At 41.8% G+C, this 26,419-nt stretch overlaps 1 protein-coding gene across 6 annotated transcripts in view; it reads left to right on the top strand.

The window, feature by feature from the left end:
* Positions 1–201: 201 nt before the first annotated feature.
* The window catches only part of LOC115079185 (alpha-(1,3)-fucosyltransferase 6-like), a 96,617-nt gene continuing 70,399 nt past the window's right edge, over positions 202–26,419 (top strand). For 2 of the 6 annotated variants that reach the window (XR_003853217.1, XR_003853218.1), the window contains exon 1: positions 202–621. The gene's annotated coding sequence lies outside the window, so the exon portion shown is untranslated. Of the gene's footprint in view, positions 622–6,229; positions 6,377–6,459; positions 6,522–6,820; positions 7,136–26,419 lie in introns of all 6 variants that reach the window. The other 4 variants (XM_029582416.1, XM_029582412.1, XM_029582410.1 and 1 more) reach the window with 3 other exon arrangements.

The following is a 26,419-nucleotide window of genomic DNA, read 5'->3' as shown; positions in this document are numbered from 1 at the left end:
CCTATTCACGCAACCCTTACCCATTCAAAAACACCCCAACAAACACACTCCCACATCACCAAACACACACTCCCACCACCCAGACCCACCCATCCACACGCACATAGACATCCCCACCACACACAGGCTCGCCCCACATTCGATCCCACATACTCCGCCTATACTTCTTCATATCCACTTTCCATTCCCTTCAGATGCATCTGCACCAACCCTCCCCACTCCACGCCCCACAGCATCATACAAAACCCTTCTACAAGTCTATGTTGTAAATCATTTCCGAAGCCAGATTTCTGTGTGCTTCACTGCTTGTATTTTGTGGTGTTAATTAACCAAACTGACAGGTTTTCGGAAAAGTTCAATGTTGTGCTTCCAGATTTCCTGAATTAAAAATTAACTTAGCTGCAGGCACAGACTGACTTTAGCTATATCATAGGATCATAGAAAGTCTACTTGGAAGGGCGACATCCAGGACATCAGCAAATAGGAGAGTGCGAATGTGCTCTGGATTCCAGAAGAGAAGAGGACAGTTGTGAAAGTCAAATAGTGACTAAGGCACGTTGTTTCTTTCATTCTACAATTGCTCTTAAGAAATCCCAAGAAACATCCATAATCTGTAATAAGGTAAAGGCTTACTGTTTTTTTTTTATTTCATACTTTTACTATACCAATTACAATGTCTTGTAAAACTGTATATTTGCATTGTTTGCTTAATTGATAAGATAATCTGATGCTTTGATGCACAATCATATACAGCAGAACTTTTAATAGAAAAGACATTTATTTAAGAAGTGTGCCTAGAACTAAAATGTTAAGTCCTCAATACACAGGTACAGGTTGTGCACAATCGTTCTTGTTAGAGAAGTTCCAATAAATTACACTCTATGTAGTAAACGACTGTGTGCTAATTAGATATTAAGAAGCTAAACTGACTATTGCACAATGCAACTGCCCATAGCTAATATGAGTTTGCAGGTAGTATTGTAGCTTACCTGACTGCACTATCTCCTTCGCTTTGCTTTCTGGGGGTGTTTTTTCCCCACGGTTCCACGGCCAGCTTGAGAAAACCCAGGGCAATATCCGAACATCTTTTTTCCTTTTTTTTTAGGTGTCCTGTTTGTCAGAGCTCTGTCCATATAAAGTCGGTGCCAAAAGAAGTTCTATGAAATGCTGGGATGAATACACAATACTTTATTGACCTGTCTTTCAGGATTTGATGGGGCATGAATTTTCTCAGTAAAATTTCACAGCCCAACAGTTCTTTTACCTCAGGGAAAGGAAATGCTTTAAAGATGACCAAACATGCCAAGTAAATTGATATCCCGGTTACGCTTGTGGAGTCCGGCTTAAAGCAACCCCTCCCAAATAAGGACAATGTTCATAGTCATTTACTGTGATAAATCAGGCTGGTTGAAATTTAGTCTTTACTCAATATGGCGAAAAGCACTGACGGATTCCAAAGCATTAGCATGCATACTTTTAGCTGGGCTATAAGAAGGAGATCCCAGGGAAAGTGTTTAGTAGAAATGTGCAGGAGGATTTGATACATTTTCTTTTGGTTTCGTTGCTCATTTTACTTTTTAAAACTTTTTTTCATTATTTTTCATTTTCTCGTAGCCCTGTAACAATACTTTTTTTAAGAGATGCCTCCCTGGGTTTCTCTTATATCTCCTCCCCCATCCCCCTATCTCCTCTCACCCTCCCTCCCCCACATCTTAGCCCATCCAGCAGTCCAAATGAGGCAGGAGCGATTCCCAGTTCTTCCTGCCCCACTGGCGCCAAACTTGGCTTTTTCTACTGTTCTACCAGGGTCAACTAATATGGATCTAGGAGAAACGCAATATAAGATTTTACACAGAACACATGTAAGTTACTGTGCCTAAGGGTTTTCAAAAGAAGCTCTAGGATAACGTTGATTGTATTAAATATAAAATAAGTATAGCATCGCTCACTCATTCCTTTCTGGCATGCACAAAACTGAAAAAATTATGGGATATTGTATTCAAATATACTGGAAAAGTAACTGGGTTAAATGTTGAATGGAGATACAGGCTGATTTTATTTATTTATTTGTTGAGTTTTATATACCGTCATTTGGTAGAGCCATCGTAACGGTTTACAAAATATACATTTTCTTAACAGTTGTGCAAAAAGTATAACAAGGTGGATATTAAACAGAAGTTAAAAATTTCAAGTCCAGAAAGTATTAGTAAGTGGGACAAGGAGGGTATGTAGGTTCTGGTTGGAGAGAAATTATTCAGAGGATTTTGGATGAAAGTTCAGTTGTGAGTTGGGATGATCGGACGTAAGAAGGTCAGTGTCGCATTTGCGAAACATTAATGTTTTTAGGTCTTTTTTGAACGTTTTTAGGTTGTGCTGGATTCTCAGATCTTTAAGTAGGGAGTTCCAAAGTTTAGGGGAGGCTACGGAAAAGACTCTCTCTCTTGTTGCTGCCAGATGTGCATCTCTGATGGGGGGATGTTTAAGTATCCTGAGTTGTTAGAGCGTAGGTTTCTTGGAGGATTCTGGGGGATTATGTTTAAGGTATTTAGACCTTGATGATCCTTGTTTAGAATTTTGTGAATGATGGTCATTGATTTGTGTTCGATGCGTGCTTTAATTGGGAGCCAATGAAGTGATGTCAATATGGGCGTTATGTGTTCATTTCTTTTTGTTTCTGTTAGGAGTCTGGCAGCAGAGTTCTGTAGTATCTGTAGTGGTTTGAGGGTTGAATTAGGTATTCCAATTAGTAAGGAGTTGCAGTAATCGAAGGTGGAGAAAATAAGTAGTTGTAGGACAGTTCTGAAATCATAGGGGTTGAGAAATGGTTTTAGATGTCTTAGGGTAAGTAGTCTGTGAAATCCTTCTTTAGTTTTATTTGGAAACATGGTTCAATTGAACAAGATTTCTAGGTGGGGGAAAGGAAGTTTTACTGGTTTTGCTTTGGAAAAAAAAATATTTCTCAAATCTTGAGTTAATGATAATGAACCATGTCTAGAATATTGGGGTTTGTCCTACGAAACAAGTGGAATCAAGTGAAATTTATCCTGGAATCTGGAAGTGAAGGAATGTGACTATGAGAACAGATTAGTCTGGGGAAAATATCTGCTGTATATTAAAGCCAAACTTAATATCACTATTATGGCAGAGGTGTAAGATGAATGTTGATATTTATTCAATTTTATAATTCATCTTGCTTAATAACTTCTAAATGAAGTATAAAAAAATATAAAATCCTTATCATAAGATACAGAAAAATAAAATAAAATAGATGCATCAAGACTAAAATGGCCAATGACATCTTACAGAGAAAGCTCATCAGCCTTTTAATAATAATACTCCCAAACTCCCACGAAAACAGGGCAACAGCCTTATTTTGGGTTTGTTGAATTTACTGTATGAATGTGGAGTGAGTAACAAAAAATTTAGGGTTAAGTTGTAATGCTGACATTTTAAGCCTATTTGCAACATTCGGCTGTCTTTGCTTACATATTTGTATTTTGTGCCTTTATGTAAACTGTTGTGATGGTGAACTAACTTAATGACAGTATAGAAGAGTTTTAAAGTAAATAAATAAATAAAATACTTAGGTGAGCTTAGCAGAGCGCACAATTTTATCTGCAGTTGTGCATGCATGCTTTTGCACAAATGTTACTCCTGGTGCAAGCAAGGTGTTTTTAACACCCTCACATGGAAATCCCATGCTAAGGAAGGCATTAGCTATTACTCCCCAATGCAGAGAGATGATCAGTGATGGAGTAACGTTTCCAGCTCTAGGGTTAGTGTAGGGGCAGAAGCAGGAGTTCTGGGGCTGGGACCTATAGTCAGGATTTAGGTATTCTCCCAAATCAGCCCAGCAGTCCTAGATTTAGCCCTCCTGGAGCGGAGTTTCCCTGAGAAAATACCCTTTGGTGCCCATGGACTTTGCACCTGTTTTACCTCCAATTTTTGCCCACATAAAAGGGCTTGATTTTCATGCTGAAAAGAGCTGAATTTGATTCTTATTCAACTGCAGATTTTCTTTTTGGTTGCCCATGGCAAAACAGGCTTGTCCATTTTTTTCTCTGCATTTAGCTGTGCATAGCCCAAACAGGTCAATATCCATATTTACTGACATCAGAGAGCCCTTTATAGCTGTTTGAATTGGGATATTTCCTACTTTTTTTTTTCCCCTTTTCAACAGGGAGGGGCTGTCAAGGAGGCACCCCACTGTTAAAACCTAACAATCAGGCTAACTCCACAAGACTCAGCTAGATGACATGAATAAACAACAAGCCATAGCCCTGATGATAAGGCAATAATAAATAGAACAACAATAATGAAATGAAAATGATAATGGGAATCAAAATCATAAAAATCATAAAAATAATAAAACAATAATAATAATGTAATAAAACAAGAGAGAAGAAAGGATAGTAATAGCAATGAGGAAGGAAAGGAAGAAATGGAAATCATAGGTCACACCATGCATGTAAGGACATGAGGTAGTGAGGGCAACCTTAGAACTGGAGAATGTGTGAGCAAATATATACTCACTTCTAATCTAAGTGTAATGCAATAATCTCATGATTGTGCATGGCTCATTCCTGAATAACCCCCATGGTAGCACAAGTGCCAAGTTAAAGTACATTTCAGGGACTCAAGTGGGGAGTGTTATAAATAGTGATTTCCTGCAGTGAGGTGCTAACCAACCAAACATTATCTACCTCAGCAACCTTAGTCACAGAGAATTCAACATACTTGGTTATGGTAATCTTACACATCTCTCAGACATTATCAGGAGGCAAACCACACAGAGCTTCATTTGTTTTTTTCAGGAAAGGCTTACCAGGACCCAGCCAATGTATGTCCTTTTTGTTCTTGGGGAACTATATATTGCTGTGGGTTATCCCTTTGGTAGGCCCAAAATGACAGGTATCTACACACAGGTATAAATTGTCTGTCCAAGCTCCTGTGTCAACCATTTGTTTCACTTGGTACACATTCTCAGGCAGTATGAAAGGTAAATGTAGCACATAAGTAACCTCAATATTCTAAGTCGACACATATAGGGCCAGATTTTAGTAGCTATGCGCGGGCGTAGATTTGTGCGCGCAACCTGGCGCTCACAAATCTACGCCCAATTTTATAACATGCACGTATGTTCTAAAATCCGGGGTCGGCGTGAGCAAGGGGGTGCACACTTGTGCATCTTGCATGCGCCGAGCCCTAGGGGAGCCCCGATGGGTTACCTCGTTCCCTCCGAGGCCGCTCCAAAATTGGAGCGGCCTCGGAGGGAACTTTCCTTCTGCTCCCCCCCACCTTCCCCTCCCTTCCCCTATCTAACCCGCCCCCCAGCCCTACCTAAATCCCCCCCCCACCTTTATTTTCCTATTTACACCTGACTGTGGTTTCGCCTGCCTGTGGCCAGCTGCCGGCGCGTTATCCCCCGGCAAGGCTGCTGTGCCGGAGGCCTCGGTCCTGCCCGTGGACCGCCCTCGGACTGCCCCCGGACCGGTGCCCCACCCCGTCCCTTTTTCAAAGTCCCGGGACAGATGCGCGTCCCGGGGCTTGCGTGCGTTGCCGGGCATATCCAAAATAGGCTTGGTGCACACAGCAGCGGGTTTAAAAGGGTTATGCGCGTATATTACACGCATAACCCTTTTAAAATCCACTCCTTAGCATTACCCATATAACAAGCAAACGGGATCTGGATAGGCTCAATAATATTTCAGGTAATTTTAGCAAGAGCCACTGCAATGAGATCTGGGGAAGCAAAATAGTGTGTGCACGTGTGTGTGTGAGAGGTATATTATGTCATAGAACACGCATTAGCAAATATTGCAAAAACAAAACTGAGTTTACTAAATGTTGTGAGTAATATCAACACACACATCAAACTAAACAAAGGCAACTGGTATCCTAATTTTCAACAATGACAATGTGGAACCACATGAAATCACTAATTGCAATTAATTATGTATTTGTAGGACCTCTGATCTACATGAGTCTGTTACACATACAGACTCACTTGTAGTGTACAGGTCCAAAATTACTTTATTAATCACGAGGCAAATTTTTTGAAAATTTTTTTGAGTTTTTTCTTTTCTGTAAAACATTTATAGACCCAAATCGTTATTGATCATTATGTGCATCACCATATCGCACCAATTTTTGAACAGAGCCAAATTCTCAAATTGTAAGACCACTTTATAGCTCGATTAGTCACTCATAATACTCATCTATTGTGAAGATCCCAACGGTATACTCATCATTTTAACCGTCCCAACACGATCGTGTTTCGGACCGTCCTGGTCTTGCTTCAGTGGCAACGTCTGATCCAGGAAAATTTGGGTCTCCAACGATGGCTATTCTAGCTCATTGACGATACCTAAGTGAGGTAATTATGACCCATAAAATTATTATTCTCCAACACCCATTTTACCATCATTTTTTATACTAACAGTTGTTTTTATATTTAAGCCTGTGATGTATTCGTACTGATCGAGTTTACCTAAGCACGTGACATTTCAAAGCCTATCCAGGTATGACCCTCAAGTATTGATTTATAATATTTAATAAAATAAGGAGATACATCAAGAACATTTTAGACACCTGTTTTAGGCTGTTTTATATCTTAATCTTGCTGTATTTTACAGTTAGTACCTCCATTTAATTTCTGTCTTTAATTATTTATCATTGTACAATTTGAATGTTTCTTTAGAGCTTGTCTTGCGTCTATTTTATTCAATTTTAATTTATTTTAATTTATTTTAATTAATTATATTTTACAGCTAGAGAATTGATTAAATACCCTTATTATTATTTATTTATTTATTTTTAGAGCCCCTGAAGCAGCCCTTTTCGGGCGAAACTCAGGCCTAGAGTCGGGCAATTAATAAAGGACTAGAAGGACGTTCGGCTACTCCGTATTCTGTTCCTCAGGGTTTAAATAGCCCGGCAGTGTCTGACGTCAGCAATGGAGCTGTCCAGGATTCCCGCACTGGCCCCTTTAAATCTGCAGCCCTAGCGCTTAGGGGCAGGGCCAGCCGCGGATCGACGTCGGCGTCTCCCTGCGAGGCAGAACGCCACGGAGGGCCGCTCCTCAGGTTGAGGAGACCGAAGCAACGGCGTTCCTGCGGCCGGACCGGGCCGCCTGGTAGGTGCAGGTCCTGGGCCATGCCCCGGGGCCGTAACACTACTGCAATGCAACATGCAAGTTCTGTGAGGAAATAGATTAATAATTTTGTTCCCCATCCTTTAATTGGTTCCCATAAAGAACCATTCTGGTTCAGCTAACCAGTCAGAGGGCAAATTGTAATTTTCTTCTAAATGTTTGGTTAAGTTAAGAATTTTTGGGGTACAATCAGTAACTTCTAAGTAACACTGATGACCATAAGTGGTTTGGAGAGTATGACATAAACCACCATGTACCATTAACAGCAAATCAAGAGCCAATCTATGATCTTGTAAAGTAGCTCTCACTTCTGTTAGTTTAATGGCAGTATGTTTCAATGTTTCTACCTTAGTGTTTTTAAATAATTCTACTATAACTTGGAGACGCAGGATACTTGTAGCTAATCTGGCTGTACTATGGCCAGCTCCAAATATGAGTGCTGAAGCTGCAATAAAGCTATCCCTTTCAGATAGAGTGATAGCTTCCTCCAGCGTGGCACGCTTATTATGGTATGAATGTTTATGTGTAAACATATGACTCATAAACAAAGGTGCCACAGGAACCCAAAAAGAAGAACCACAGTCAGGTAAACCTTGCTGAGTATGTGTGTAATCAGACCAGTATGCTTCAGTTTTACTAGGGGCAGACATTTATCATAATCATAACATTAAAGGTAATATAGGAGGAATATCCCAAGCACCATTCCTACAGGGGCTTTTAGAAACATTGTGAATGATACAGGACATTACTGTGGTCCAGTTGATAGTAAACTGAACAGGAAAGTTCTTAGTAAACTGTGCAGAGTTACAAGTATGTGAGAAAGACATTACCTATGACTTTTTGTGTACACTGTAATCAGAGTGTCCCTTTTCTAAACATTGAGATATTAGGTTATAAATATGCCAGGCCCATTTTGTATATAAAATTCTCCTTACACATAGTGTGATTCTGTCCTTTCATTAAATTGCTAATACTGTTGTCCAGTTCACTAAATAAGTCATTGGGGAGAGTCTGGAAGAGTGGCGTACTTTATGTAGCCCTTCAACCACACTCAAGGTTGCAAGCGATTGGATGTTAGAGGTTAAAATGTTTCTGGATCGGTGCTGGGGACATACGACCAGTGGCGTAGCCAGAATTGATTTTTTGGGTGGGCACAAGGTTAACATGGGTGGGCTGTAGGCATGCAGGTCTACTAGTTGTTTTTTTACTGATAAATAATGCCAAATTATGCAGCACAGCATTCACATCTACGCCTAAGTATGAGGTTTACTTAATGATACAAACATAATTCACGGTGATTTGTGGTACTTTAGCCTTCTTATTATTACGATTTTATACACGGCTCCTACCTGTCCATAAATTTTGAGAGAGCGGTTGTGTTGCTTATATTTAAATTGCTAACATCTCAAAATATAGATATATATTTTTACCTTTGTTGTCTGATCTTTGTATTTTTCTAATCAGTTGGTCCTGGTCTCTTTTTCCCATTTTTTCCCTTATAGCTCATTTCCTAATTCCTTTTCAGTGTCTTTCTTCTATTACTGTCTTCTTCCCTTCCACACACACACACACACACACATACACACATACACATACACACATACACGCTTTCTCTCACAGACTCCCTCTCACACACTCAAGCTCTCACTCTCATATGCTCTCCCCCCCCCCAAGCTCACATTCAAGTTCTCACTTTCTCACCCCTCCCCAGGCTTATATTCTTATGCACACACAGACGCACATCCAGGCACCCATTCTCACCCACACACATAAACCCAGACTCCCATTCTCACCCACAAACCCATGCTCCCAGTCTCACCCACACATATTCAAGCTCCCATTCTCATCCATACATATACACATTTAAGGTACTATTCTCACCCACACATACACACATTCAAGCACCCATTCTTATCCACATATTCAAGCTTCCATTCTCACCCACCCACACAAACCCAGGCTCTCATTCTCACCCATATATACACACATTCAAGCTCCCATTCTCACCCACCCACAAACCCAGGCTCCCATTCTCAACCACACATACACACATTCGAGCTCCCATTCACCCACATATTCAAGCTTCCATTCTCACCCACATACACACCCAGGCTCCAGTTTTCACCCACACACACTCCCATTCTCATCCACACATACACATTCAAGCACGTGCATAGCTTCCGCTTTCTCCCCGAGAACAGGAAGATCAGCTGCCTCTCCTGCTGCCACCGGCCTCCTGCTATCTTCGGGCGTCGGGCCGTACTGCCCGCCGAACTTCCTGTCGGGGGGGGGGGGGAGCGGAAGCGCAGCGCACAATGTCCGCTTCCTCCCTCCCCCCCCCCCCCCAAGCAGGAAGATCGGCCCGACGCCCGAAGATAGCAGGAGGCCGGTGGCAGCAGGAGAGGCAGCTGATCTTCCTGCTTTGGGGGAGAAAGCGGAAGCTGTGCGCGGCGCTTCCGCTCCCCCAAACAGGAAGTTCGGCAGGCCGTTTGGTCCGAAGATAGCAGGAGAACGGGTGGCAGCAGGAGAGGCAGCTGATCTTCTTGCATTGGGGGGAGGAAGCGGAAGCTGCGCTCGGCGCTTCCACTCCCCCCCCCCCTCAACAGGAAGACCGGTTGGCCATACGGCCGCAGCAGCGCTTCCCCATGTGTGCCATGATGGCGCGCGAGGCGTGGGTTCTCTTGTTCGCTGTCGCGGGGATGGGATCCCGCGACAGCCTTGCAGTTCCGGTGCCAGTTGGGTGGGCCTGGGTCTAAGTTGGGTGGGCACCTGCCCACCCAGGCCCACCCGTGGCTACGCCACTGCATACGATGCAAACATTTCTGGGTGGACAGTCTGGACGAGGGAACGAGGACGTTTGGAGTTCTTGCATCGCGATGCCGGCAGAGGGCCAGGTTTGACCAGCTTGGCAGCATCTGCTTCTGTCAGCGACAGCACTGAGAAAAATCGCTCTTCATCTAAAAGTCGAGAACCGCTTCTCTTTTCTTCGTTAGTGTCAGCATCAAGGGACACAATATTGCGATCCGCTACTTTACAAGGGTGACAGGTCTCAGCTGGTTAATGTGGACCAGTTTAAGGAGGTCTTCATCACCTGGATTCATCTTATTTCAGATAAGGTATGTGACGGGTAAAACCTTATCCACCATTACAAAAGGTCCTTTCCAGCTAGGCAAAACTTTCTTTTGGCTCTGCTTTTACTACTATAATAGAAGACCTAGTCTCCAATTTCATACTCTTCAGAGGTAGCTTTAAATCATGATAGGCTTTCTCACTTCTGGCAGCGCCAAGGTACTTTATAAATGTTCCCGCACATAGGTAACATACTGGGGTGTGGGGTGGCAGTAGCCAAATTAGCATCCTGCGTCCTGTAAAGCAAGTGCATGGGCAAGACCACTTCTCTACCGGACATCAGAACATCAGTGAAAACCCATAAGACAGTAGGACGTGGCTCTGTTTGTCATCAGCACCAGGGGCAATTTTACCTCCCAATCCTTACCTCATGTGAACACCTAGGGATAGATTTTAAAACGTGTGCGTGTACAGCCATGTGTGCGCGCTTCCCGGTGCGCACTCATGGACGAGCTGATTTTGTAACACGTGCATGCTATAAAATCCATGGGCCGCGTGCACATGCATGCCGGATTTTATAATCTGCACGCGCGCGGGGGGGGGGGGGGTGAATTTTGTAATAGTGGGGGTAATTTTCAAAAGGAGTTACATGCGTAAATGTAGCTACTATTGTAGCAATTTTCAAAAGCCATTTACTCAAGTAAAGTGCACTTATGTGAGTAAATCCTATAGACAAGTCAATGGCATATATTGTAGCAATTTTCAAAAACCCACTTACTCGAGTAAAGTGCATTTACATGCGTAAAACCCAGTTTTACGCATGTAAATGCTTTTTAAAATCAGATCCAGTATGCGGCGTAGCAATCAGGCCTCCCCGAGTTTTCTCCCAGTCTGCTTCCTTTCCTTTCCCCTCTCCACCCTGACCCCTAATTCCTAACTAGCTAGCCCTCATATTTTTATTTGTTTACTCACTGTCCTTGTGAGCAGAAGCAATGTATGTATACGGGCCAGCTGCCGGTGCGCGCTTCCCCAGTACAGCGTAAAATGGCAGTGTCCTGGCCTGCCCAGACCCTGCTCCTCGGCTTGCACTTTTGAAGAGCCCCGGCACTTGTGCGCGTACCAGGGTTTACGCGTGTGGCCAGGCCCCTTTGAAAATTCGCCCGGTGCTCGCAAGGCCCGGACACGCGCGTAAACCCCGGAATTTACGCGCACAGGGCTTTTAAAATCTACCCTATACGTCTTTAGAATGTTGATCTTAGCCTTCGGTGCTCTCTCTACCTGGCCGGATAACTGTGGGTGATATAATCTGTGGAGTTTGCTTTTCATATCCAATTTCTCCACATAATGTTAATTACTTGTCCCGGTATCTCTGCCAGGGTATTACGATGTCTCATGGCATCCAGTTCGACCCTGTCTCTCATTTTGTGAGAGAGGGACTCACTGACAAGTGAGGCTTGGTTTTTTATTTTTACTGCTCAGCACTGGAGGTGCCTGTAGAACCTGCGTGTCTGCTAGCTGGACATCCACAGACGTGGCCTCTCCACTTTGTTAAACGTCTGTCAGTTTTTTTTTTAATTGAAGCAATTATTACAAAAGTACAAAATAAGTTTGTGCATGCAAAATGCAACAGGCTATTATATCCAACAACAATGATGTAACATACCAAAAATCATAATATGATTTTCTTTTCTCCCTGCTCTTTTCCGTATAAACCACTTGCAGAACCCATTCACACCCAGTCATCCATCCTCATATAAATAAGAATAATCGTGATGCAAGGGCTGACTTATAAAAGTGCCAATGTCTATTTGTTCTAACAGTCGTAATACTTTGGACCACAATTGACAATAAGCTCTCTGTTTCAACAGGTACAGTGGGTTTCCACTATATGTTTTTTGTTTTTTTTTTATTTAAACTTTTTTATTGTTGAAATTTGCAACATTACAAAAGGCAAGAGTTATAAAGATAGAGGACCCAGTATACAAAATTTACATGAAGAACCATCATCAATACTAAAAGAAATGTAAAGAATAATAATAAAAGGCATTAAAGAGATGACACCAATAAACCTGTGTCCTTATTTTGTTGTTACACATTGTACCTATATATAAAACTCAACATACCACCCCCCCCCTAACTCGCACAAGAATTACAAAGGTGATACATCATACCGCAGCCTGAATAGCCAAAGAATAGAAAGAGGTAAACATCATAATAGATAGCTGATATTTGTGGAATGAACTAAGGATATAGAGGGTGGGGCAAAGTCCATCCCTACAAGGCAAAGACCTCCACATAATTTTAGGTAGAGATACCCATGCCCTTCTTCCAAAGACAGTACTTATGCCAAGTATCCCGGAATCTTCCCAGATTTTTCCTAAGATGGGCTGTGATTTCTGCCAGACGGTAAATTAGCTCAACTTTAAATTGGACTACAGCTAGTGAGGGAACCTGGGGGGATTTCCAGTGTCTTGCAATTTCAATCCTAGTGGCTGAGAAAATGAAGTTTACCAGTGTATTAAACTTGTCCTTCCCCTGGAATAATGGAAATCCTAATAAGGCCTGTTGTGGTAGGATACGAATGCCAGTTCTGTGTATCTGAGTTAACCACACTTCCACCTCGGATCACAACGGATGCAACACTGGACAGTCTCACCACATATGGAAAAAACTACCAATTGTGAGGCACCCTCTCGAGCAATATTCGGAGATCAATGGTGACATACGATGTAATCATACTGGAGAGTAATACCATCTCAACACTAGTTTCCAAGAGTTTTCAATCATATGTGCTGCTATTAAGCCCTTGCCAGTGTTTGAAAATATCTCTTCCCAGTCTCGTTGAGATTTATTTATTTATTTATTTAAGGCTTTTCTATACCGAATTTCTTGATACAGATCAAATCAATTCGGTTTACATCGAACAAAAGTTTTGAACAATAACATAGTCAATAAACATATCAGTACGGAGCAGAAAGTGGCAGAGTCAAAAGTTACATTATAACAAGGGCGAGCAACTGGGGATAGTGAAAAGAAAGGGGGAAAACAAAAGTATGCAAACAATAGGAATACTTTATACAGAGAGAGAGAGTGGCTAGAATAGCCGATCTCTAAGGCAACTTCTGAAGATTATGACATCTTTGTGAATTAATTTGAGGCGTGACGAAATAATAGATTAAAGTTCAATGATGCAGTTATTGTCTAGGCGCACGGAAAGGCTCGGCCGAACAGCCATGTTTTGAGTTTCTTTTTAAAGAAACTCAAAACATGGCTGTTTTAAAATAGAGAAAACACATTACCAATTGGCATTACTGAGGGAGATAAAGATATATTCAAATCTGTTTCCCAGGCTACGACTTAATTGGGTTTAAAAAAGTTCTCTTTTCCCGGGAATGTATATACATTCGAAAGTAGCTTGGCTGTTTGGTGAGTATTTTGACATAAGAGCTCAAAATCAAATTTCACCTGTAAGAGGTACCCTTGGAGCTGATTAGAATGTGCAAAGTGGGGAAATTGTAAATACAAAAAAAGGTCAGAGTTCGAAAGATCATATTTCTGTTGTAAATCTGGGAAGCTTAACAGACCGTGTGTTCCCCAAATTTGGCCCCAGGATTGTATCCCCTTTCTAGCCCATCCCTGAAATGCAGGGCTCTTGAACTCCGGTGTGAATGAGGAGTTGGCATAGAGATAAGTGCTATGGTGATATTCTAGAGATCCCACTAACACAGACTTCTTAGATTCCCAAAGCTGTAAAGGTAATAGCATAGATGGCAGTAACACTGCCTGGGGTTGAATCATCCAGGTCTTTTTAGGTTGCCAGAGAAAGCTAGACAAAGGGATTTGGTTCACAAGTTGTTGACTGAACAATACCCAGGGTTTCTGTAAATTGCTCCTATTCCATTCCACCAGAGTTTTAAATCTAGCCGCCAAGAAATATCGCTCCAAGTTAGGTACTCCCAGTCCCCCATGAATTTTGGATTTATAGAGTATTGTACGTGTTATTCTGGGCCTCCTGCTACCCCAAATGTAGAGCAAGAGCCTCTTTTGCCATTTAAGTAGACTCTTCTTAGGAAGAGCGATTGGGAGTGTTTGAAATAAGTAGAGTATTTTGGATAATATTGTCATTTTCACTGCAGCGATTCTACCAAACCATGATATCCTATAGCGATTCCATTCCTCTAGATCCCTAGTAATAATAGCCCACAACTTATCGTAATTGAGTTGGAATAAATCCTGGGTGGCACTAATGTAGACTCCTAAATATTTTATATGATTATGGGCCCATAGAAATCGGATGCTCTCCCGCAAAGAAATCTCCACAATAGGAGAAATATTTATATTGAGAATTTCCGATTTCTCCCAATTAATGCGGAAGCCCGACACCTTGCTAAAACCCTCGAGGGCCTGTGATAACAGTGTGAGGGAAGTTTCAGGATCAGTAACCATAATCAATATATCGTCAGCGAAAAGCGATAATTTTGAAGCGAAGGTGCCTACTTGTATGCCATGTATCTTCGAGTTCCATCTTATATGGTTTGCAAATGGCTCTAAAAAGATGGCGAATAAAAGAGGTGACAGAGGGCAACCCTGTCTAGTACCTCTTTGTACACAAAAATTGTGTGAGTAGCCCCCATTTATCTTAATGCAAGCCAAGGGGTTAGTGTACAGTTGTTGAAGCCATTGAATAAAATTATCCCCAAATTGCAACCGTTTTAGTAAGCAAACAAGTATGGCCAATGAACCATATCGAAGGCTTTCTCGGCGTCAACCGAGAGAACCACCGTCAGTATCTGATGTTTTTTAACCCACCAAATCATGTCCAGGATTTTATGTACATTGTCACTGGCCTGGCATCCCGGAATAAAACCTGCCTGATCAGAGTGGATAATTTGGGCAATAAAACCATTCAGACGGTTGGCTAAAATTTTGGCAAGTATTTTCAAGTCAATATTGATGAGAGAAATTGGTCTATAAGAACCACACACCATGGGTGTTGTGTTCCGCGGCCGTGGCGCCCCACGACCGCGTTCCCCTACCTGACTCTCAGCGCCAGGAAAGTCCCGGGGGAGGGCTCCGACTCAGGCCGTGCTGTCCACTGCAGGAGAAGCCGTCCTGCTTCCCTCAGCGGCGTCTCTCCTCCACCGGGGAGATCAAAGATGGCCGCCGCCATGAGATCCAAGATGGCCGCCGTCAACTCATTTGCATTTGAAGGAACCTGGTCCCTTTAACTAGACTCACCTGTTTCCAATGATCCAGAGCAGAGGAAGTATATAGGGAGGCTTCCTCTGCTCATTCCTTGACTTGGCAACGTCTCTTGCGAGTGTTGTTTGAGTCTGCTTGCTTCGGTGAGTTCCTGCCTCTTGCTCCTGTTACGTCCTGGTGATTCTCTGGTTCCTGACTTCGGATTGGCTTACGGTGATTCTCTGGTTCCTGACTTCGGATTGGCTTACGGTGATTCTCTGGTGCACGACTTCGCACTGGTGAGCGACGACCCTCTGGCACTCGACCTAGGACTCCTCCAAGACTCCGTCACCCAAAGGCCCACCTAAGTCCCAGCGGCCCGGGTCCCTACGGGCTCCTCCTGGGGGGACCGCGGGCTTCCAGGGTGAAGCTCCAGTTGGCCTTTGCACCATTGCTCTGACCTCCCTAGGTCCACCTAAGTCCCAGCGGTCGGGTCCCTACGGGCTCCTCCCGGGGGGACCGCAGACCACCAGTGGTGAAGACACAGCGCCCCTTCTTGTCGCTTCATCGCCTCCATATTCGCCTCAGCCCCAGTGCCAAGGGCCAGCTGGTCCCGCCTCTTGTTCTACCTTGCCACCCGGCGTGAGAGCCTACGGAACTTCCGCAAGGTATTCCATCCTCACGTCGGCCCAAGGGTTCACAAGACCGAGCATAACAGTGGGATCCCTGCCTGGTTTGTCTAATATCGCTATGCCTGCTGTGTTAGCAGATGTGGAAAGTGGCATTCCCTCTTTTAATGACTTAAAAAATTTGACTAACACCGGGGCAAGAAGGGACACAAATTGTTGATAAAAGCACCCGTATAACCATCTAAACCTGGTGATTTTCCAGGTTTCAAATCTTTGATGGCCATTTTAATTTCTATTTCCGTAATATCCTTATTTAGTATAAACTGCTGCGAGGGCTCAAGTACTTGCAAGTAGGAGTTCTTCAAGTATTCCTCTATGGCACTCTGGGTAATATTGCTATCAGCAGAGTACAACTCGGAGTAGAATTGTTGAAAGCACTGTCTAATGGCTTTATTGTCGGATAACATAATGCCCTCCTGACTTTTAATTTTAACAATTGTGGACTGATCTTGTCTACGCTTTAACATATGGGCAAGGATCTTCCCGGCCTTATTGCCTCCCTCAAAATATTTTTGCTGTGTCCTTTCTAGCTGATAAGCGATAGCTGCAGCATCCAAGAAAGCTATGCGGTCCGAACAGCCTCCATGGCGGCAAGGGATCCCTATGAGTCGGTGTCTTTTTATGAGTTTTCTCTAGATCTTTAAGTTGAAGCACCAATTGGGCGCGTTCTTTCTCCCTTCATTTTTTAAGGAATGAGGCACGCACTATGAACTTGCCCCTTAAGACAGCTTTTAAGCATTCCCAAACAGTCACAGGGTTAACCTCCCCATTGTCATTAAGTATTAGATAATCCTGAATATCCTTCTCTATTTGAGATACAAAACTCGAGTCCTCCAGCAGAGATTCATTAAACTTCCAAAATCTCGCACCCCTGTCATAGTCCGTAAACTGTAAAGTAAACCATATGGTGGCATGGTCTGACCATAAAATGGCTTCTATATCAACTTCCTTAATCCTTGGCATCAAACCTCTGCTACACATAAACATATCAATCCTAGAATAACTTCCATGTGGGGAAGAATAGAAGGTGTAATTCCTGGACTTTGGGAAACATGATCTCCATATATCTGTAACACCAGTATCACACATCAGGCGTTTAAGTTCCTTTCTAGTCACTTTAAGGTCAGAACTAGCTCCAGTGGAAGTATCCCTTCTAGGTTCAAGTGTTAGATTAAAGTCCCCACCAAAAATTAGTCAGCCTTCCACTCTAGACGCCAACGTTTGATTCAGAGAACTATAGAATTCTGCTTTATGTATGTTAGGCCCGTATATGGATATCAGTGAAAAGAGTCCCCCCCCAATGAGATTTTCAACAATAACATTCTGCCCATGGGATCCATATAAAGATCCTTAAACTCGAAATGGAGATCTTTGTGAATTAAGATACCCACTCCTGAGTATTTCGAGGAGGATGTGGCTGCTGCCCAGTATTGATAGGAAAATTTAGGATGTTTCATAAGACCCAGGTAACGCTTCCTCAGATGGGTTTCTTGTAAAAAGGTATCAACCTGCAGACAGTCTAGCTCTTTGAAAAGTAATCTGCGTTTACTCGGGTGGTTGAGCCCCTTGGTATTAAGAGAAAAAAATTTAAAAGTAGCCGGAAAAAAAATCCACTCTCTCTCCCTCCCGCTAAGTACTGGGCTTCGCCAAGATCATACCTCTCCGCATTGTGTAGAAAATCCACTATACATTTTTTTTACTATGTTTTCTCCATAGTAGCATAGTTTCTCATTTCTGATTTCCAAATCGATATACTGGGTGGGTCTTCATTGTACCAATTCAAAAGGATAACTTTTTTGGCCAATGTTAATGCTGTACTAAGCACTTTGGCTCCCTCTTTTGGCAATACTTTTTTATTATCAAATAAGTATAACATCCTGCCATTCCATCTCAAAGTACTGTAGTATTCAGCAATTTGGATAGGAGGTTGTGAATGAAATTCCAAAAATCACATAGCTTAGAACAATTCGTGAACATATGACACAAATCACCTGTCACAGTATTACTTTTTAAGTAAATATCAGAAACCCAAAATTTCATCTTAGCACCCAAAGATCTGGAAAGATATATCCTATGAAGAATTTTGAACTGTACTTCTCGCAGGGCAACCAGTTCTAAGCTATCTGATTTTCAGAAGGCGTTTGACAAAGTTCCTCATGAGAGGCTTCTAGGAAAAGTAAAAAGTCATGGGATAGGTGGTGATGTCCTTTCGAGGATTACAAACTGGCTAAAAGACAGGAAACAGAGAGTAGGATTAAATGGACAATTTTCTCAGTGGAAGGGAGTGGGCAGTGGAGTGCCTCAGGGATCTGTATTGGGACCCTTACTTTTCAATATATTTATAAATGATCTGGAAAGAAATACGACGAGTGAGGCAATCAAATTTGCAGATGATACAAAATTGTTCAGAGTAATTAAATCACAAGCAGATTGTGATAAATTGCAGGAAGACCTTGTGAGACTGGAAAATTGGGCATCAAAATGGCAGATGAAATTTAATGTGGATAAGTGTGGATACCCAAGAAAGAGATCTAGGCATCATAGTGGATAACACATTGAAATCATCGGTTCAGTGTGCTGCGGCAGTCAAAAAAGCAAACAGAATGTTGGGAATTATTAGAAAGGGAATGGTGAATAAAACGGAAAATGTCATAATGCCTCTGTATCGCTCCATGGTGAGACTGTACCTTGAATACTGTGTACAATTCTGGTCGCCGCATCTCAAAAAAGATATAATTGCGATGGAGAAGATACAGAGAAGGCTACCAAAATGATACGGGGAATGGAACAGCTCCCCTATGAGGAAAGACTAAAGAGGACTTTTCAGCTTGGAGAAGAGACGGCTGAGGGGGGATATGATAGAGGTGTTTAAAATCATGAGAGGTCTAGAATGGGTAGATGTGAATCAGTTATTTACACTTTCGGATAATAGAAAGACTAGGGGGCACTCCATGAAGTTAGCACGTGGCACATTTAAAACTAATCGGAGAAAGTTCTTTTTCACTCAACACACAATTAAACTTTGGAATTTGTTGCCAGAGGATGTGGTTAGTGCAGTCAGTATAGCTGTGTTTAAAAAAGAATTGAATAAGTTCTTGGAGGAGAAGTCCATTACCTGCTATTAATTAAGTTGACTTAGAAATTAGCCACTGCTATTACTAGTAATAGTAACATGGAATAGACTTAGTTTTTTGGGTACTTGCCAGGTTCTTATGGCCTGGATTGGCCACTGTTGGAAACAGGATGCTGGGCTTGATGGACCCTTGGTCTGACCCAGTATGGCATGTTCTTATGTTCTTATGTTCTTATCTATACATACAGTGCTGTAAATGCTGCTTTTAACTCCTGGGCCTGTAAGAGGATCCCTAAACTCTTGCCCCATAATTTGGCTAATCTCTGGCATAGCAGTATCAGGCAATGCATTTTTAATATGCATCATCCAAATGCCAAGTTTGCATAATGTTAGGGTTGTGTAAAAAAAAAAAAAAGCTTCTTCAGCTTCGGTAAATGCCAAAGATTGCAAGTTATTATTCTTTAAGGGAAGACAGTAATGTCTGATTGCAGATAGGCATAAAAATTTTCTTTTAGGATATTCCCATTCCTCTTTGAAAAGAGGAAATATGACAAGTTTCAGGATCCACCGGTTGCCCTGTACAGTACAATCCCCTATTCCTCTATAGTTTGTACACTCCAAAATCCATTCCACTTGGGAAATCTGGATTGCCCACCAACATTAGAAAAGGAGGTATATTAGAGGAGAGTTTATTAGCTGCTCTCCACCACTTCCAGCCTTTATGAATAGCTTTAAACCAAAATCCCCAACGGTCCAATGATAATGCTTGTGGATGTGAGCGATGCAATAAATTAATTGGGGTCCAGGGCTTAATCAACTCTATTACAGTTGGTGCGGATCAGATTTAGCTTGTAATGATACCCAATCTTGTATAAAGTGCAATAAAGCTTCTACATTGCATGCTCTCAAGGAAGGTAATGCTTGATCTCCCTGTTTTTTTTCTTTACACAGTAAAGTATAATTAATTCTTGCTCTTTTTTTTTTTTCTAAATAAAGCCTATTATGGCAGACCTGAAATTTCCTTCGCTTGAATCCTTAATGGGAGCATCTGCATCACATATAACATTTTCTGGTAAAATTACCATTTTAACTATTGCACATCTGCCCATAAAAGATAGTCCATCCACTTAGTAATTCAAGTCTTGCAATCTGACAATGACTGCACAATATTCAATTAGTATAACTCTTCCTCAGTGTGAGCCAGTTGAACACCTAAGTATTTTAAAGCTGTCAAAGACCATTTGAAGAGAAACGGTGACTTCAAAGTGTCTTTCAAGGCTGGAATCAACGGGTAGGCTTCAGACTTTCCATAATTTATTTTCAGACCTGAAAAAGTCCCAAATGTTTGAATAGAGTGAATCCCTTGCTACAAGCATTGCTCTGGGTTTCCTAAAAATAAAAGCACATCATCTGCAAATAGACTAAGTTTTAATTCTTTCCTATATAAATGTCCACAAACTTTTGCATCTTGTGTAATTTTATAGCTAATGGTTCCAAAAAACGTGCATAAAGCAGTGGTGATAGTGGGCATCCTTGTCTAGTACCCTCAAGTTTGGAAATGTGGAAGATTACATGCCATTGACTAAAAATTGAGCTTTTGGTGTTGCATATAGTGGGGCAGATTTTAAAAGCCCTGCGCACATAAATCCAGCCGGATTTACGCGCGCCTATGTTGCATAGGCCACCGGCACGTGCAAAGGCCCAGGACACACGTAAGTCCCGGGGCTTTGCTTGGGGGGCGTGTCGGGGGCGCGTCGGCATTTAGGGGCATTCCGGGGGCGGGGCCGTGGGCGTGGTGCCAGCCTGGAGACGTTCCGGGGGCATGATCAAGGTCTCCGAACCAGCCCCCGGGCCGGGGAATGGCACGCCAGCAGCCTGCCGGCACACACAAAGGTGGGGAGGGATTTAGTTAGGGCTGGGGGGTGGGTTAGGTAGGTGAAGGGAGGGGAAGGTGGGGGGGCTGGAAAAAAGGGAACGGAAGCAGACTGCTGGGCTCTGCGCATGCAGGTTGCACAATTGTGCACTCCCCTGTGTGCGCTGACCCTGGATTTTATAACATGCACATGGCAGCGCGTGCATGTTATAAAATCGGGCGTAGATTTGTTCGTGCCGGGTTGCATGAACAAATCTACGCCCATGCATAACTTTAAAAATCTACCCCAGTATTTTTACCCAACTAAGGAAATGTTCAGGAAAGCCGTAGTCCTGTAAAATATACCATAAATATGACCATTTGACATGGTCGAAGGCTTTCTCCAAACGCAAGCCAACTAGTAATCCTCCGTGATTATTATGATGTTCACCCCACAGTGCTAATACTGTTTTTAAAAATATTAGTGGTTGAACGATGTCCTTTAATAAATCCTGTTTGATCATGAGTTACCAAGTCTTGGATTACTCTACCCAGCCTGTTGGCCAGAACCTCTGCCAGTATTTTAATATGCTGATTGAGGAGGGAAATGGGCCGATACCATTCAGGGAAGTAAATGATTTTTCCCTAGCTTAGGTAATACTGTAAAGCCTCTATGGCTGCATTTCTGTTTAATGGTAACCGATGTGATGTTATTAACGAATGTCGGTATATAAAAATGTTGAATAAATAAATAAAATAAATAAATATGATTGTATCCAAATTATGTCCTAATTCAAAAGCATCTCGCTGCCGTGCCAAAGAAACATCTCTTTCAATGGTATAGATACATAATGTCCTAATTAATTGTAAAATTCTGGACCAAAACCATCTGGCCCAGAAGCCTTGCCTAACTTCAAAGCTTGAATGACTTCCAAAATTTCCTGCTCTTGGAGGTTGGAGTTTAAAACTCCTCTCTGAATCTCTTTCAATTTAGGAAGATTTAAGTTCTAGAAAAAAAAACTACTGCATTGGTTCATTCCCTGAGCCTTTGGAAGCAACCTGCAGCACTTTTCTCTGGAATTTTGCCCTGTTAGCCTTTCACAGCTATAAAGGGACAGATAAATATCTCAGCAAACTGCTCTGCTGGTTTTCCTAGTATTTCACACAGCAAAGCTAGCATTCCTGCCTTTATTACAAGCTAGAGTCTCTCAGCATGTAGCCATGTTGCCTGGGAAAATGTCTCTGCATTCATTCTGGTTAACAGCTTAACTCTTTCCCTGTCAGCTACTATGATTTTCTTTCCAGGACATACATAAATCAATCTCATGTAAAAACTCAAGATATACTGTTTCCCTGTAATTTCTTCAGGAAAGTTTGCATAAATTATGCCATCTCAATCCAGAATCCTCCATTGTATATGTAGGGAGATGAGCTATGAATTCCAACCCCACATCCCTTTATGAATGTATCTACTATTTACCAGTGGCCTTCCTGTTTGTTTGTTAGAAAAATTATCCAACTCTCTGAAGAAAAACAAATCTCCTTTATTTAAGTTGTACAGGGCTAAGCTTAACACTTCTTCAGGATACACACAGTCAATTAGGGACACAGACAATAAGAAAACAATATTTACAAAAGCATATTCACATCTGGCACTTATCATATTACAACTAATTAGTTAATGTTAACCTCACATTTATTTAGCAGAGACTTACATTTGAATGCTAATAAGCACTACCCTACTAACCCTTGGGGTAGGAAATGGAGCCCAGGTCTTTACTATGCGGTGGGCAACAGTTCACGCTCTCAGGGGTTGGTCAGGAGCTCTCTCTTTCTTCACAGGTCTCAGGCACAGAGGCAGAGAGGACAATCATGGCCACTGAAGCGGCAGACTGTTCAACTCTCAAGTCTCCTAGACCTTGTCTCCACAAGTCACGTTGGCCCATGATGCACGAGGGAAAACAATAGCAGACATGCTGCATCCTTCTTTTCAAATGGGTCTTGATTGGCTGACAATGGGTTCAAAAAAGGTTTGGATAAGTTCTTGGAGGAGAAGTCCATTAATGGCTATTAATCAATTTTACTTAGTGAATAGCCACTGCTATTAATTGCATCAGTAGCATGGGATCTTCTTAGTGTTTGGGTACTTGCCAGGTTCTTGTGGCCTGGTTTTGGCCTCTGTTGGAAACACCATGCTGGGCTTGATGGACCCTTGGTCTGACCCAGCATGGCAATTTCTTATATTCTTATGTTCTTAACGACTGTGACAGCTGGAAGGCGGGACAGCCCTGAGGAATTTTTAAGGGTTTACCTATGCATAATTCAGCAGCTCAGGCATTGTCAGGTGAATGCATAATTAAAGCTTTTAATTAGCAGACCTTCCCATGCTTTTATCAGTCCTTTGTCTCACCTCCAGGTTCATCAAGTGGACAGTTCTGATGAATGACAGTTGCTCACATTTGACAGGGACTAACCATAAAAAGAGGCCCCTAATGCTTTTCTGGTACAGATTCCCACACAACACCACATGTCCATTATCTTTTCTTGGCCTCAGTTGGCTCCAGCTTGGCTAGGAAGGTTAATAAATCCATTGGGTTTAGTTACATACACAGCACTGCAGAGTTTCCTTTTGGCTGCCCATGGCAGAACAGGCAATGTCCATTTTTTTCTCTGCATAGCCCAAATAGGTCAATAGCCCAATAGCCCAAATAGGTCAATAGGTCAATATCCATTTTTACTGATGTCAGAGAGCCTTTCTTAGCTGCTTGTCTTTTAGCAAGAATTGGGATATTTCCTGTAGGTGAATGGGAGCATTAGGGATGTAGTGACTGGGAGAGGGAGGAGGAAAAGAAGGGGGGCCACAGCAATTTTATTTTTGCAAACCAGGGTGGGGGGCTGGAGAGTGAGACTTCGGTCAATTACATTTTTAAAGTTTGTTTTCATGGGATTGGGGATGGAGGATGGGAGGCTGGGGCTGGCAGAGCCCATGTTTTTTTTTTACATTGGGATGGGGAATTAGGCCACTAGGGCCTGTAAAGCTGATTTATTTTTAACATGTAATTGCCACTTAACCAGCTATAATCTTTTAAAGATTGGCAGTGAATCCTAAACTTATCTGGGTGCACATACCTGGATAACTTTTACATCTAACTGGCGATATTCAATGATAGCTTGTTAGATTTAAAGTTATCAGCTAAAGGTAACTGGATAACTTTCTAAGGGAATATTCAGTAGGATGTTTATTCTTGATGAATATCCCTGATAACCTATCTGGTTATCTTTACCCAGAGAAGTTATCTAGTTTTCTTTTTAAATATTGGGCTGTTACTAATTAGAAATAGATTATGGAAATTATCTGAAAGACTTCATTCAAGTACCATGTTCTACATATCTGAACCAATGCCTTGGGAACATTTTGTGTTGTAATACTACTACAGTATCTCACATTTATTGGCACTCAGAAAAAGAGAGTACACTTAACTGACAGGGCTTTGGAGGTTTATCCTTCCCCATACAGAGAATTCACCGTTCAGGGTAAAACAAAATTGAATAATATTTATAGAGACTTAACCCTGGTATAGAAGGCAAGTCCTGTGACTCCTTGAAGTTCACAACAAAAGGGAAATGCAACGTAACTTCACTGTGTAGGTGCCAAAAAATATATGTCACTTATTATTTTTTATTTTTTGAATTGTACTTCTTAAATAATCTATCACAATATAAATGTTATTAATATTAATGCCGCATCAGCAAGCCTATTTGACACTAGAACAATAACTGCAAATGTATGATGAACTCTTATATAATTATTTTCAAAATATCATCATATTTATGCAACAGTAATAGCAAAATGAATAGTTTGTATTTTTTTTTTATTTTTTTCGGAGTTAACCTCATATAAAATGGCGGGCTTTGTTCAATTCAAAATGCCCTGTCAGCCATATAGTACTTGTGCGGTCACTTCGATACCATTTAGATACCAAACCGTCACTATTATAATCATAGGTTACTCCAGTTTACATTTTTGTCATAGGTTACTCCAGTTTACGTTTTTGTAAGGCAGTAATATAAAGGTAGCACTTATCATATATATGCGGTGCAGCGGAACTATCTGGCTGGCTGGAGCCAGCCAGATAGTTCCGCCATTTTATATGAGGTTAACTCCGAAAAAAATAAAAAAAAAATACAAACTATTCATTTTGCTATTACTGTTGCATAAATATGCATCAGCAAGCCTGTCAGCGTGTTTCTGCAATTAAGTTAGAGACCGCCCATTCTATTCAATCATTTGCGGCTTTTGATAATGTAAATCATACCTCCCCCACCATCTTTGAAAAACATCTTAAAGCATCAAATATCTCAGTGGAGGAAAACTAAGAGAGTTGAATATCCAAGACACTCGTCTTAGTTAGCTCAACGACAGCCAAAGTTTCACGTTACCCGCTTCATCATGAGCCTAAATATATCATTTTACAATTGGATATTCGTTTTGCCTCCTTTCATGTTCCAACATGTTCCTCCCGCTTATTTTTCAAAAAGGAACTCCTTGAAGTTCACCAGATTCAGAGTTACATTAATTAATTAATTAATAATAATAATAATAAAAAAACTTTTACTACTCATGCTCTCCACAATTCAAGGTGAGTTACATATTAATATACATAATTTAAAAATCACATCCTAACAAATAGACCATAAATATTGATCAGATCAATAGCAGGAAGTCTACTTAGAAAAAAAATTCCACAGTGTTATCACTCGAATGCTTGTTTAAAGAAATAAGCTTTTAGTTATTTCTTAAAAGTTTCAAAGCATGAAATGAACGAACCGGTAATGTATTCCTACAGATCTGGGCCAGCCCAGGGCTTGATTTGTAGTGAAAAAGGAAGTGTAACTGTGGAACTGGTTGGCAAGGTGGGGGGAGAGGTCAAGGATCAGGGTCATGGCCAGGGGTGACATCAGAAGGGGTGGAGCCAGGAACTTTCTCCCAAACACTTCCTCCTCCTTATCCTCTTCCCCAGCCCACCCCTGTGTTCAACCTCCAGCCATCCTTCGCCCACTTGAACTGATTTACACTATTGGCTTCTGTTCCACATCCTCAGATCCCAGGGGAAAAAAAAAAAAGGTTGTGCAGCCATAAATTAAGCCCGAGGTAACAGACACAAAATGGCGTTCATTTAGCAGAAGTTTGAAACTTGTGAGCAGTAGCATAGCTGAAGTATTGACGATTGGCATTGCTGCTCACAAGATTAAAGCTTGTGCTAATTCAAGCCCCTTTTTATTTTGAGTCTGTTCCAGGTGCTGCAGTGACTGCTTTAGGATCACACTCTCCTCTCCGCTTCCCTGAAAGTCAAGGAGGGGAGGGACCAGAGCAACAGGGGCAAGAGTGCTGCTCTGTCTGC

This window comes from Rhinatrema bivittatum, chromosome 17, assembly GCF_901001135.1.
Source record: "Rhinatrema bivittatum chromosome 17, aRhiBiv1.1, whole genome shotgun sequence".
NCBI classification, from domain to species: Eukaryota; Metazoa; Chordata; class Amphibia; order Gymnophiona; family Rhinatrematidae; genus Rhinatrema; species Rhinatrema bivittatum.
This window is presented reverse-complemented; position numbering and strand designations above follow the sequence as displayed.